The following is a 14,233-nucleotide window of genomic DNA, read 5'->3' as shown; positions in this document are numbered from 1 at the left end:
TGTTCTCCTTACACTTGCGGCCTTTTTCTTGACAGTCTCCCATCCTGCTTCATTGTGTGCTGTCTCCTCATTGCTGGACTCGGTGCGCTGGGGGAGAGCTTCGTTGCTGGCTGCTGGTGTCTCACAGCTCGTCGTGGCAGGCTTCTCTTCCTCGCTGACTTGTTCCGAGTCCACAGGGGCGTTGGTCGGGGGGAGGGTGTGGCTCTCTTCTGGAGCGTTCCTCAGCTTCCACAACCTCTGGTGCAATGTTCTTTGCTGCCTGCGCATAGCTGAAGTTGCGTTTGGGGCACTTTTTGTAAACGTGCCCAGCCAGACCACAGAGGTGGCAACACTTGGTCTCCTTACAGTCTTTTGTCTGGTGGCCTTCGTTCTTGCAGTTTTGGCAGATAACAGTTTTGCAGCTTGCCGCCACATGGCCTGCCTTCCCGCAGGTCCGGCACATATTGGGTTGGCCAGCGTACACCATGTAGCCCCCGACTTCCTCCAGTGGGGGGGGTGTCCAGGATGGTTCCGCTGGCATCCACCCTCATGGTGACCTGGATCTGGCGCTTGCTGGTCTATATCCCCTGCAAGTCTTTCAAGTCGCTGCTGTTTCCTGCCCCATCGATATATCTGGCGAGGAAAGTCCGCACATCAATGACTGGGATGTGGAGGTTATACATCTGCACTGTGATAGTGCGTCTTCTCTGCGACGGGAGGGTGAACAGTGGTTCCCAAGTTAGCACGGAGCGCAACGGTTCATTCGCCTTCTTCAAACCCTTCAGGAACTTCAGGCAGAGGGAAACAGTTCTGAAGGTCACATCGAAGTAACCTCTCTTCGGGAGGTCCTGCAAGGCGAAGATGTCGCCGACTTTCATGCCGCATGTTCCAAGCAGAATTTTCTTCACGACCAGGTCCCGGTTGATCGTTGCCTGTCCTTCCACTTTCTTTACCGTCACTCGGATGGTGTTTCGGACGCCCTGGTTCGCTGCTCGGTTGGCCGCCATCTGGGTTGCAGATTCCTCCTTTCAATGTGTATTTTGGCCGAAGCCCTCAATCTGTCATTGTGCCAATCAACAGATAGTACACTTGATCTTAGCCAAAAGGCCGAGAAGCGATAGCCTTTGAACAGCAATGCATGAAAAGAGGCAGCACTCTCTTTCAGGCAAAGCCTCAGGCTTTATGCATCCATGGTGTATCATTAGTTTTTAGCTTACTCTTATAAAGCTGTAAACGTATCACGGACACAGAGCTCTCAATAACCTATGACTCACATATTGTCCCTCTCTCAGTCTGGTACACCCTGAACGATGCTTTAAGGCCCACTCACCAGAGAGTGGATCCCCTATTTGATATGCAGGCTAGTGCGCTGTCACTGTTAACTGTAAGATGGTACATCCCCCTCCCCTCCCCCTCTAGCACCATGGTGGAGCACAAACCTGCAAACAGCAAACATCTGGGTAAAACATCTGTGGACCTATGGCAGCCAGAGAAGGTGGGAGTACCAGTCAATCTGCTACCCATTTGTGGACCCCACACTAGACCCAGACAATTGTCCGAGAAAGTAAGAGGGGAGCTGTGGACAAACAAATGCCTCCTAATGCGCCACAATGGACAAGGGCCATCAGCGGACTCAATACCTCCTGACCCAGCAAAACCTAAGAGCTGTCACCAAACTGTCCTAAACAAACATTGCCTGAGAACGGCGTTATCCCTTAGATATGACCTTTGGCCTCTTGCTGAGGTTACCGCTGGAAAGAAGGTGTTGCACAAGAGATTCTGTGTCTGCTCATTTAAATCAGCAGGCAGCAGCAAAGTGCCTGCGCTCTTTTTTGTGGGTGATCGTTAACCTTGGCACCGCCTGTTTCCGTGCCGAATCGGATTTCTCGGCCAATGTGAGCAGAGATGATCTCATAACAGAACCCTGTGGGTTACCACTACCCACTTCAAACTACTCTGAGAAACTACTCTTAACTCGTACTCTCACTTTCCTCCCTTCTAGGTAGTTTTTGATCCAATTTGTTACCCACTCCCTAATTTCATACATATACCCCCAATCGTCTCCAATAGTCTCGTGTCGAGTACCTTGTCAAAGGCTTTCCAACAATTCATGCACACAACATCCACTCCATTTCCTACATCTACCATATCTATACCCTCCTCAAAGAACTCTATCAGGTTTGTCAAGCACAATTTTCCTTTCTGAAATCGTTGCAACTGTTCATTATTTTCTTCACATCTCGATATTTAGCAATATCATCTTTAATTAGAGATTTCAAAATTTTCCACAGATGCTAAACTATCTGGCCTGTAATTAATTGAGTTAGCTCTGACCCTCTTGTTGAAAAATCAATATGACATTGGTCACCGTCCAGTACACAACCATTAATTACATGGGTGGACTTTCCCCCAGAGTGGTATCCGGGCAGTATCCAGGCAGCTGGCTGGCTGGCTGATTCAATTTTTTTAATTTATCCATTCACAGGATGTGGGTGTCACCTGCAAGGCAAGCATTTATTGCCCATCCCTAATTGCCCTTGAGAAGGTGGTCGTAAGCCGACATTTCAGAGGGCAGTTAAGAGTCAACCACATTACTGTGGGTCTGGAATCACATATAGGCCAGACCAGGTAAGGACAACAGATTTCCTTTCCTAAAGGACATTAGTGGACCAGATGGGTTTTTACGATGATCCGGTTACTGATTACTGATACCAACTTTTTATTCCAGATTTATTTAATTAACTGAATTTAAATTCCGCAGCTGCTGTGTTGGGATTTGAACTCACGTTTCCAGATCATTAGTCCAGGCTTCTGGATTACTAGTCCAGTGACATAACCGCTATGCTACCATATCCGTGACCAGGACCAGGCTTCATATGTATCGGACCAGTGAGCTGCGACTGGAAATTGTGCTCCCTGGGACAGCCTGCCAGCTGCAAGCCATTTCCATATCAGGTTGCCTGGCTGGCATCCGAGCCCAAGTTAGGTAGTCCCCTGGGGGTGGGGACCTGTTCAGTGGGATGGAGTGGGTGGAGCAGCACCATCTGCAGCAGCTCAGGCTGAGTTTGTGGGGCTAGGAGGAGGAACCGCTGCTCCTCCTGGCACCACAAATATGAAGAGTAACTCACCCATCAAATCATCTTCTGCCAGACCATCACTTGACACTGGCTGGGGCATGCATGGCACCCGCTCCACCCAGTTCAGACTAAAAATGGCATCGTGGACCTATTGACATCCCTGCAGAGAGCAAAATTCACAAGAAACCCCCCGTGCTTGGGCTCATTCAAAAGGAAATTTAATTTGGGACTATCTACCGAAAAGTTTGGAACTCTAAAGTGCTTATGGAAGAAACTACGAACTTTAATAGAATTATGAACTTTTACAAGACAAATTCAAGCCTGTGGACGGACCTTGGGAACAAAAGAAGCCCACTTGATTATTGGAACTGTCTGGATGTGAGGACTGAGTTAACCTGTCTGGAAGAATGAGTATTTGAAAATCTTCCTCCACAAGAAACATTACCATCACAGTATCACCCAGAGGTGGCTCCCCAACAACATGGGTCTGGACAAACCATTTCAGCATATACATCACAAAGAGGCCCAATCCAGCCTGTATGTGAAAGCTGAAGCGCAAAAGGACATTGCAATTACCAAACTAATATTTCCATCAGGAAACAATTTCCGAACATCAACCCACCCAAGACATATCAACTTTAACGAGCCCGACTAAATATTACAAAGAAGAACCAAGCCCGCCAAAATTATACAAAGGATTGTGAACAGATTGGGTGGCAAGATTAGAACACTGAAATCGTATAACAGAGGAGAGAGAGAGGGCGAGGAGAGAGAGAGAGAGAGGAGAGAGAGAGGAGAAAAAGAGAGAGAGGAGAGGGGAGAGACTCTCCAGCCTCGAAGTCTTGAAGTCCTGAAGGAAGGAAGAACATGACCATCTACCATTAACTATCAAAAAGATTGGTAAGCATAAGTCCCTGCCTGTCCTGGAGTCTAACCTAGCTAGAATTAGGTATTGGGAGGTGGGAGGTATAATTTTACTGCAATCCTCTTTGAATTTGTAGTGTATGGTACTTTATTAGAGTGATTATAAGTTTGACCTTGTACCTTTTCTTGTATTGTTCTTTATTAAAGTGATTGTAAGTTTGGCTGTGTATTTTCTAACTAGAGTAATAAGCCTGTATTACCCTGACTGTAATAAGACCAAAGTTCTTTGCATCAAACCACGCATTTTTGTCACAGCCCCCAAATAAATCCAGAGTACAGAACCCAAGGGAGGGGGAGCGATTCGGTACACTACACATTCAAAGAGGATTGCAGTAAAATTATACCTCCCACCTCCCAATACCTAATTCTAGCTAGGTTAGACTGCAGGATAGGCAGGGACTTATGCTTACCAATCCTTTTGATAGTTAATGGTAGATGGTCATGTTCTTCCTTCCTTCAGGACACTCAGCGTGCAATAGACTAAGCACCCATTCCTGAGTTACATTCACCTTCTTATACACATAGGAGGAAATCCTCTCTTCCATTTTGGTTCTTTGCCCCAAACCAGCACTCTCTACATCACACACCGGGTACCAGAGTCCTGCCGTGGTCACCATTTTGACACTGCAGCCCAGTGGACAGCAAGTAAAGATCACAAAGAAGCAATAGAGAAAGCAATTTGGTTGGTCTGTCTACAGCGACAGGTCTAACTGCTAGACAGAATGAATGAAACATTACAGGCTGGGTTATGGGAATTTGCAGAGAGCTACCAGGAAAGGGTTATGTCAGAAGAAAGATTATCAGGATAACTCCGTAAGCTAAAACAGGAAAGAACCCAAATAATGGAAAGGTTTAAAAACAGTCAGGACTATTTTCAATGTCAGGTTACCGAGGCCAAAAGTAATGAAAAGTCACTGAGGGAGGAAAGCACTCGCCTCACCCTACAAGTAAAAGAGCTCCAGGAAAGATTAAAAGATGTGCAGGCAACGTACAAAGTAGCTAGCACTTATGGGTTTGAATCGGGAGACCACGGTCCCTGTCAGCAACAAATTAAAAGTTTAAACCTTGCTCTGTCCAAGGCAAAAGGCATGGTATGCCTAATGAGCCTGGGTACGCCCCAGGTAAACCTGGAAGAGAAGGAGGAAACTACCCGGCCACCACCTGTGGCACCGGTGACTACACCGGTTCAGCAGCAGGAGGGGCAAATCAGTTGCGGGGCAGACAGGGATAGTGAATCACCACCACCTGTAGCATTGAGTTTCAGCTTGGCTTGGCCGCAGGGAGGAGAGGAAGGCGAGCCAGAACAGGGAGAGCCAGAACCAGGGCTAATGTGCCTGGTTCGGCAACAGGAGTTTGGCCCGTCCACCTTTGCTGGAGGTCCAGGGCCCCTGGAAAGTTAGTTTGTGGTCCCCCACACTCCCCACCAGCTTAGGGCTATGATAAGCCACCTGGGAAAGCTAACTCCAAAGGGAGACCCCTCGGTTCACTTTGTGGAAGTGGAACAGGCAGGGGATATTAATGGGTGCGACGATGCAGAAATGGCAAAGATGCTTCTCCTATCTCTAGACAGCAAACTGTACCAGTCCCTCTCTACTGAGAGCAAAAGGGGACAGAAAACACTTGCTGCCATCCAGAAAGACATTTTCGAAGCTATGGGCTGCAATGATGGGAGTCCCTTCTCTAGAGTAGAAAAAACGGTGCAGCTCACAGGTGAAACCCCACAGGCTTTCGCAGAACGACTGTGGCCGGTGTACAAAAGCGCCTGTAGTGGGGACATAGACAGAGATCACTTAAACCCGGACGAATTAGCACACTGGCTCCGAAGCCGAGTAGTTAACAGTTCACCCAGAATAAGAACTAAGGCTGAGGCCTGGTTCGACCCCATAGATCCCCAAGCCACAGAACAGGGAATGCTTAGGCAGCTGACGCTAGCTTACAGAAACGGCAGAGGGACAGAAGAGCACCCACAAAAGGGAAGGGTTCACAAAATCCGACCTAACCAAGACAAGAGGGAATGGCGCCACGATGGGGGCAAGTCCTCCGATACAAAACGTACCTGCTTTGGGTGCGGAAAGAGTGGGCACTGGAGAAAGGATTGTAAAATTCCTTCGAAGAATAGCGCAGGAAAGAATTCTCCAGCCCCTGTCCAAGAGATCAAGACAGGTAAGCCAGTCCCTCCCCACTCATTTGAGACCTTTATAACTGCACTCCGAGCCATGTTAGATGGCCCTGGAAAGGTAGCCACCGCCACTGGTACCGAAATCCCATCTGCCCCCTCCCAACCAAAACCGTGACTAGGACAGGTGCATCCTGTCCACCTGTGTTCCCTCGAGTATGATGCGTGGGGGAGACTGACCGTACAGATGGAAGTGGAAAAGGTGAAAGGGATTTAACCTGCTGGACACCAGTGCCTCAAGCACCCTTGTCTATGCAGCTAACCCCGCGCCTCACCTCTGTCTAACGGGGTCCCCTACAGCTTGGTGGGTTGCACTGAACAGACGGGCTCATTCTCCGTTCCGCTCTCCATTCACTTAGGTACACTCCACACTAAGTGGACTTGTGACCTGATGAAGTGGGAGCAGGAAGAGAGAGGGATCTTGGGGGCTGACTTCATCCTAGGCCACGGGATCCTAGTGGATTTAAGAAACCACTGTCTTTGGGGGTTAGTCTATACGGGACAGGATAGTGAGGTGATGGTTATCCCGGGAAAATAGGGAAAAGGGACGGTGTACACCAGGAAACCAAAGGAGGGTTACGACCTTGAATCACTGGTCAGTAACACCCCTGTAGAATACCTTGCAGCTTTTGCCACTCACAAACATGACTGCTGGAGAATAAATGGGGTCAAGATTAGCATAGATGGGGACCCCAAGACCTGACCACAGAAACAGTACAACTTCCCCAGGGAGGCAGAGGCAGACATGGAAACCACCTTGGGTTTGCTGGTTAAACAGGGGGTATTGGGACCAATAACTACCCATGTGAACTCTCCATTGTGGCTGGTTAAGAAACCGGACAACTCCGGGAGAGCCACAGTGGACTATCGAGTATTCAACCTTAACATCCCCGCCTGTGCATCCACTGTTGCTGCTGTCACCGACCTCATTGGAAGTATCCCAGCCTCTGCGACCACCTTCACGGTGCTGGATATTTCCAATGGGTTTTGGTCCATACCTTTAAGAAGGGAAGATCAGTACAAGTTTGCTTTTACCTTTAAAGGACAGCAATACACTTGGAACTGTCTCCCTCAGGGCTTCCACAACAGCCCCAGTATTTTCCATCAGTGTATGGCCAACTGTTTAAAGAGTTTCAGCAGACCCCAGCAATTAGTACATTATGTAGATGACCTGCTCCTGTTCACTAATGAGGGGGAGGAACATGGCCCACTGCTGGCTGAACTGCTGGAGCTGCTGAAAGAAGAAGGATTTTATGTAAACCCCAAGAAGGCACAGATCGGCCTGAAGGAAATAAAATTCCTGGGACTGGCTGTGCGCGCTGGGGAAAGAGCCATTGACAAAGCTAGAAGGGAAGCAGTGCAGAAGTTACCAGGCCCCAACACAGTAACAGGAGTAAGATCTTTTCTAGGGCTAACCGGGTACTGCAGAGATTTCATTGAGGATTATGCAGCCACCGCAGCCCCTCTGCTCCGACTCCTACACAAGGGAGTGGAGTGGGAATGGGACAAAGGTTACGAGGCAGCATTTATCCAACTCAAGAAAGACCTGCAGACCGCTCCAGTTCTAGGGGCCATAGATGGGGGTAAAGAGTTTTTCCTGGAGGTGGCAGCCAATGGGGACAGCCTGAGTGCAATACTGCTCTAAGAGCGGCACGGCCGGCTGAGACCAGTGGTCTACTCCTCCAGGATACTCACGGACGTGGAGAAGGGATACTCCAACTGCGAGCGGCACCTCCTAGCCACTCACTGGGCTGTGAAAAGATCACTGATCTTCACAGGGGGGGTCCCCTATCACACTCCTTACCCACCATACGCCCATCCAAATGCTCCTGGACAGGAGAATCAAGGACGGGACAGTGAGCAGTGCCCGCATTGCTCGCTGGACCCTGCTCCTCTCTCAAATGAACCTAAGGGTAAAGAGTCTCTGCGAGCCAAGACTCGCAGCCAACATGATTTATCCAGGGACAGCCCACCGGTGTTCCGTAGAAGGGGTATAGGAAATTAACATAGGCTTTCGGGCTGGGTTACACTCCACAGGCCGAGAGATCTATGTGGAAGGTTCAAGCACGGTATCTGCGGGTGAACGACTCACAGGCTGCGGAGTATATGATCCCGAGGCAGGCATTGCTCTGGCGATTATACCCCCCAGTACTATGAGCGCCCAGCACACTGAACTGTCTGCGGTAGTGTATGTAGTCACACATCCCGAAGAATTCCTTACCCCATACACGATTTGCTCGGACAGTATGTTCACATGCAATTCGTGTATGGAGTACCTGGCTATTTGGTCCCGCCGCGGATACACATCCGCAGACGGGAGACCCCTGGCAATTAAGCCCCTACTGGAAAAGATCCTGAAAGCCGTAGGGGAGGAAGGGATTATTTACATACATAAGGTAAAGGCACATTCCACCACTAAACCCCGTAGCGAGGGAAACCAGCAGGCTGACATGTTAGCCAAGCAAGGGGCCCGCACGGGCAAGCTCTGGGATCCGTACAACCCAGGACCCATCGCAGCAGTCAGGGGCAGGATAGAGACGGCAGGGAAGGCAGGGATAGCTTTGACCCCGGACCTGAAAATGGTCCAGACCCATGACCCCATCCTCAAAACTGTCCTGAACACGCTAGCTAAAGGGGAAAGGGTAAACGGCCCGTACGGCACCGCAGCAATTGCCATTAAAGAAGGCATGCTATTCAGGGGGGAGCAATGGGTAGTACCGCAACAACACCGGAGAGAATTCCTCCAGCTGGCCCACGAGGGTCCAGGAGCAGGACACCCCGGACCTGAGACCACTTGGCAATGAGTGGAACAGGCAGGGTGGTGGCCAGGACTCAGGGAAGATGTCCGTGAGTTCCGTGCTAGTTGTCTGGTGTGCGCGGCCAACAATCCCGACCCCCAGAAAAGAAAGGTGTCTATGGGACATATCAGGAGGGTAGAGGGATCCTGGCAGTCGATCCAAATCGATTACATCGGGCCCCTACCCACTGCCCAAGTGGAGGTTACAAGTACTGCCTAGTATTGGTGGACGTATTCACTAAATGGGTGGAAGCCTTCCGATGCCGAACAGCCACTGCCCTGGGAACAGCTAGGATCCTGGTCAGAGAAGTGTTCTCCCAATGGGAACTACCACAATACGTGGAGTCCGACCAAGGGAGTCACTTCACCGGGCAGGTGATGCAGGAGACCCTTAAGGTACTCGGCATCAAAGGAAAATGGCATGTCGCCCACAACCAGCAGTCATCCGGGTCTGTGGAGCGTTTAAACCGCACCATCAAAGAAAGGCTGCACAAAGGAACAGGGGACTCACCCAAAGGGTGGGTAGAGGTCCTACCACTAGTCCTCATGGGGATCCGGGCCAGCCAGTCAAAGAGCACGGGGTACTCCCGTACGAGCTCATGACCGGCAGAGCCATGTGAACCCCCACCCATGTGTTAGCCCCGGTGGGACACGGAAGGTCTGCTTAGGGAAGCGAACCGGGACAGCTTTGTCAGGAATCTGTTTGAACACCTTAAACAGATTCACTGGCAGGCTGCTAACAACATGGGAAAACAGCATCGGAGCAACCGACTGCTGCTAGAGCCCCGCAAACACCACGAGTGGGAGATAGGGGACCAGGTTATGGTGAGAAACTACGCTAGAGTAGGGGTCTTTGAGGCACTGTACATGGGACTGTACCACATTGTCGACAAGGCAAGCCCCATGGTCTATGCCATAAAAATGCCCCCCCGAACAAAGTGGTTCCACATAAATCAGTGCAAACTTTTCAACCCAGGGGCAGCAGCTAAACGTAAGGGACAGCCAAAAACTGTAAACCGCACTAAAGACAGGGACCCCCAGCCAACAGCCCCCGACTTTGGAAATCCCACAGGGGACGTGGCAGACCCACAGACTGCACCTAGAGGGGCGGTGAACTGTGTTACTGGAGAGCTGTCACCCCAATCATTTGGGACCCGGACTCACCCCCAGCAGCCGGAGCCTTAAGAAGGACTCCCCACAAACCACGGCCAAAAACACCGTGGTCACCAGTGCTCCAATTTAAATGGTTCAGCCCCGGGAGAGGGACCAGCCGCAAAAGGGTACCTAAGGTCAGAGGCCAGCCCACGAGCAGGGACACCCAGCCGGTAGCCTTGGGCAACAAGGGACCCCCTCAGAAGAGATAGCAGTGGAACAGCCATCAAGTGAGAGTCCCCAGCCCGTAGCCTTCGACGAGACAGAACCCCCAGGGGAAGAAATGAACCAGGCAGCCCTGAGAGAAGCGGTGTGTTGCAGCACCAGAGGGACATTCCCCCGATAGTATGGGACTCAAACCCACGTCCGGTCAGGGTACTTAGTGTTGAGTCCTTAACTCTTAAACATAATCACACGAGGCACGTACTACAGACACAGTCACTCTGTGACCTTCACCTTTATTACCTGGACCAAGGAGTCAGACCCTGCGAGGGACCTCCCCTTATATACCTGAATCTCCAGGTAAGGAATGTCTCCCACAAGTACACCTCCTGTGGTCAAGGTGTGCATTTCTAGTAAGTATGTACAGTATGTAGTGGTTCATGAGGGTTACAATTGTATAAGGGTTACAGTAGTATGCTGGTTACATACATGACACTTAGGGTTAGACGATGCAGACCGACCTATTATCTACCTTGTTGGACACCCAGTGGGAGAAGAAGAAAGAGAGAGAAGGCAGGAATTAACCTGGCCACCCGGAGACGGATGGCAGATGTACATATATAGCGATGTGAATTTAAGGATGTTTAGCAATATGAATTTAAGTATGCTTAGTGAATAAGTTTAGAATAGTGTAAGATTTATCTGTGTAATGATAAGTATATATGTATTAGCTAACTGGGGTAAGGAAAAGAATCTACCTGTGCAGTTATTAAAAGAAGCACAGGCCGGGTAATCCCCGGGAGTAAGATGAATCTACTGGTATAGCTATTAAGGAAGCACCGGTAAGATAACAAGCAAAATGGTGGTGAGGTAAAAGTTAAAAGCAGACATCAGTCCACAAGGAACTGAATAAGACAACTAGTCAATTAAAGACTATGAGCCCAACTTGGAACTCGGTCACCTTTGTCAAGCCAGAGAGCTTTCTCAGGGCTAGACAATCTGTTTCATGTGCCCCTACAGGAAAGAGGTCAACATGAGAAGGATCCTGTTCCTGCTCGCCCTGATAAGGATGAGCAGCAGCGACCGAGGAGACGTGGAAGAATCCCTCATTTATGGGTGTTCAGGAGGGAGAGCACCGATCGTAACCGTCAGGGGTGGGTCCTGAGACGTGGAAGAACTCGCCGTTTATGCCCACGAGAGAAGATGGCCAGGGTGGCTGGAATCTAACTCTACCTGCCACTCCAGCCTGGAAGGTTTTACCTACGGGGAGGCCTCACTTCCATGCCCCCAGATGCGGATCATCGCTGCCCGAGTCAGTGTTACAGAGGGAAAACGTGTGTGTTTGACTTGCAAAGGGAACATTCCCCTGGGAAGATGGTGGTGGCTCAGAAAACTCAGCAAGGACGCATGGGACCAGGAATCGGACTGGGAAAGACTCGGTAATGATTCGTACCGCACCATCGCGGGGACACGGGGAGGAGTAAAAGTGTGTTAGGACAAATGGTGAGAATCCGAACAAGGAATTTATGTTTGCATGTGGGGATCAGAGAGTATTTGTCCCGCAGGCATATCGATCGCCTTCGCCAGGCAATGGCAAGATGAAGGGGAGGGGATGCGGTGGGATTCTAGCCTACATGGATGCGCGGTCCCACACTCCCCACTCCCAATTAACGCCACCGAACTAAGAGCACACATTAAGAAACCCCTGCCCACAACCCCGCCAATACACACAGTAATAGAAAGGTGTCCTATCACCACCAAGGGATTAGTATTGGTACCAACCGAAAAGGTGTTATATCAGTGGGTACATTATGCAGTAGCTTCAGTAATATTAAACCTTACCAAGGTATACCTGCCTGCATGGTTCCGAAAGAAACTGAACTGCTATACTAGGCCCTACTTAGAGACATATTCAAGAAATGTTATGAGTTAGACTTTGGAAATGTAGACAAAGCAGACCTATACACCCTAAATGTTAGGGACACCATGGGCTCGGGGAGGCCTAGAAGGGGAATCATAAACGACATTTTCACTTCCTACAATACAGCATCCTCTGTAATAAATTGCCTAGATGACATCAAGCTGCAAACACAGATAAACAGTTTAAAGACAAACCTGCAGGATTATGTTGTACATTTTGGCTATGCAACTACCCCTCTACCCGAACATCTTACAGCTCTGCTAAAAGCTGTAATTATCTTACAAAACACTTGTATACTCTGGAACAGAAAACCATTGAGATAGGGAAAAAGATTCTTGAGTTCACCATCCCGCCTTCGTAGCACCTTTTCAGAAATGTAGAGGTCCCAGTCTGGATCAGAATCGCTTCCCATACTTTAGCTATTTGTCAACTCGCGATTATACTTTACTTATGGTGTCTCACTTGCCGAGTGAAAGGCAGAGGCCGTCAGGTCAGGCACCAAAGGGTGCTATACGCTCCTTGACAGAACTTGGGAATCGCGCAGGGAGGGGTGACATCATACTACCATGTTTAATTTGTGTTTGATTTTACCTGATGTAAATCGCAACATCGCGAGTGCTGTAAGAGTGTTATTTAAATGTTTTGACTGTGTACCTTTATTTTAATGTTACTTGAGAATGTGTTTTAACTATGTGCTTCGTTTTACTTTACTTGAAGTTGTATATGACTGTGTACCGTTATTTCATTGTGAAAACTGAATAAAAGAGGGGCATCATACCCCGCTATGCTATAACCGAATTGTAATGACTGTATTCGCCTGTATATTGCATTGCATTTCAACGGGGGATGCCGAGTAATGTTTAGCTAGTATAAATGCAGGGAAGGTTGACTCTCGGGAGCAGTAATTTTGTTTACCTTGATTGACACTCAAGGAGTGTAGAGTGTCAACAGGGGGGATTGCAGAGAGCAAAATTCACAAGAAACCCCTCCTGTGTTTGGGCTCATTCGAAAGGAAATTTAATTTGGGACTATCTACCAAAAAGTTTGGAACTCTAAAGTGCTTATGGAAGAAACTACAAACTTTAATAGAATTATGAACTTTTACAAGACAAATTCAAGCCTGTGGGCAGACCTAGGGAACAAAAGAAGCCCACTTGATTATTGGATCTGTCTGGGTGTGAGGACTGAGTTAACCTGTCTGGAAGAATGAGTATTTGAAAATCTTCCTCCACAAGAGACACTACCATCACAGTATCACCCAGAGGTGGCTCCCCATCAACATGGGTCTGGACAAACCATTTCAGAATATACATCACAAAGAGGCCCAATCCAGCCTGTATGTGAAAGACAAAGCACAAAAGGACATTGCAATTACCAAACTAACATTTCCATCAAGAAACAGTTTCCGAACATCAACCCACCCAAGACATATCAACTTTAACGAGCCCGATTAAATATTACAAAGAAGAACCAAGCCCGCCAAAATTATACAAAGGATTGTGAACAGATTGGGCGGCAAGATTAGAACACTGAAATCGTATAACTGGCCACTGTTTTCAACAGAGGAGAGAGCGAGGAGAGAGCAAGGAGAGAGTGAGGAGAGAGTGAGGGAAGAGAGAGGGAAGAGAGAAGGAAGAGAGAGGGAAGAGACTCTCCAGCCTCGAAGTCTTGAAGTCCTGAAGGAAGGAAGAACATGACCATCTACCATTAACTATCAAAAGCATAAGTCCCTGCCTGTCCTGGAGTCTAACCAGCTAGAATTAGGTATTGGGAGGTGGGAGGTATAATTTTACTGTAACCCCCTTTGAATGTGTAGTATATGGTACTTTATTAGAGTGTTTATAAGTTTGACCTTGTACCTTTCCTTGTATTGCTCTTTATTAGAGTGATTTTAAGTTTGGCCGTGTATTTTCTTACTAGAGTGATAAGCCTGTATTACCCTGACTGTAATAAAAACAAAGTTCTTTGCATCAAACCAGCGTCCTCTGCACTTTTGTCACAGCCCCCAAATAAATCCAGAGTACAGAACCCAAGGGAGGGGGAGC

The 14,233-nt window shown here is 48.7% G+C and overlaps 1 pseudogene; it reads right to left on the bottom strand.

The window, feature by feature from the left end:
- Positions 1-1,009: 1,009 nt before the first annotated feature.
- Positions 1,010-1,098, bottom strand: LOC139227330 (U2 spliceosomal RNA; annotated as a pseudogene).
- Between the last annotated feature and the right edge of the window lie 13,135 nt (positions 1,099-14,233).

This window comes from Pristiophorus japonicus, chromosome 16 (genome assembly GCF_044704955.1).
Source record: "Pristiophorus japonicus isolate sPriJap1 chromosome 16, sPriJap1.hap1, whole genome shotgun sequence".
NCBI classification, from domain to species: Eukaryota; Metazoa; Chordata; class Chondrichthyes; family Pristiophoridae; genus Pristiophorus; species Pristiophorus japonicus.
Note: the sequence above shows the minus strand (reverse complement) of the source record. Positions and strands in the feature narration are given on the sequence as shown.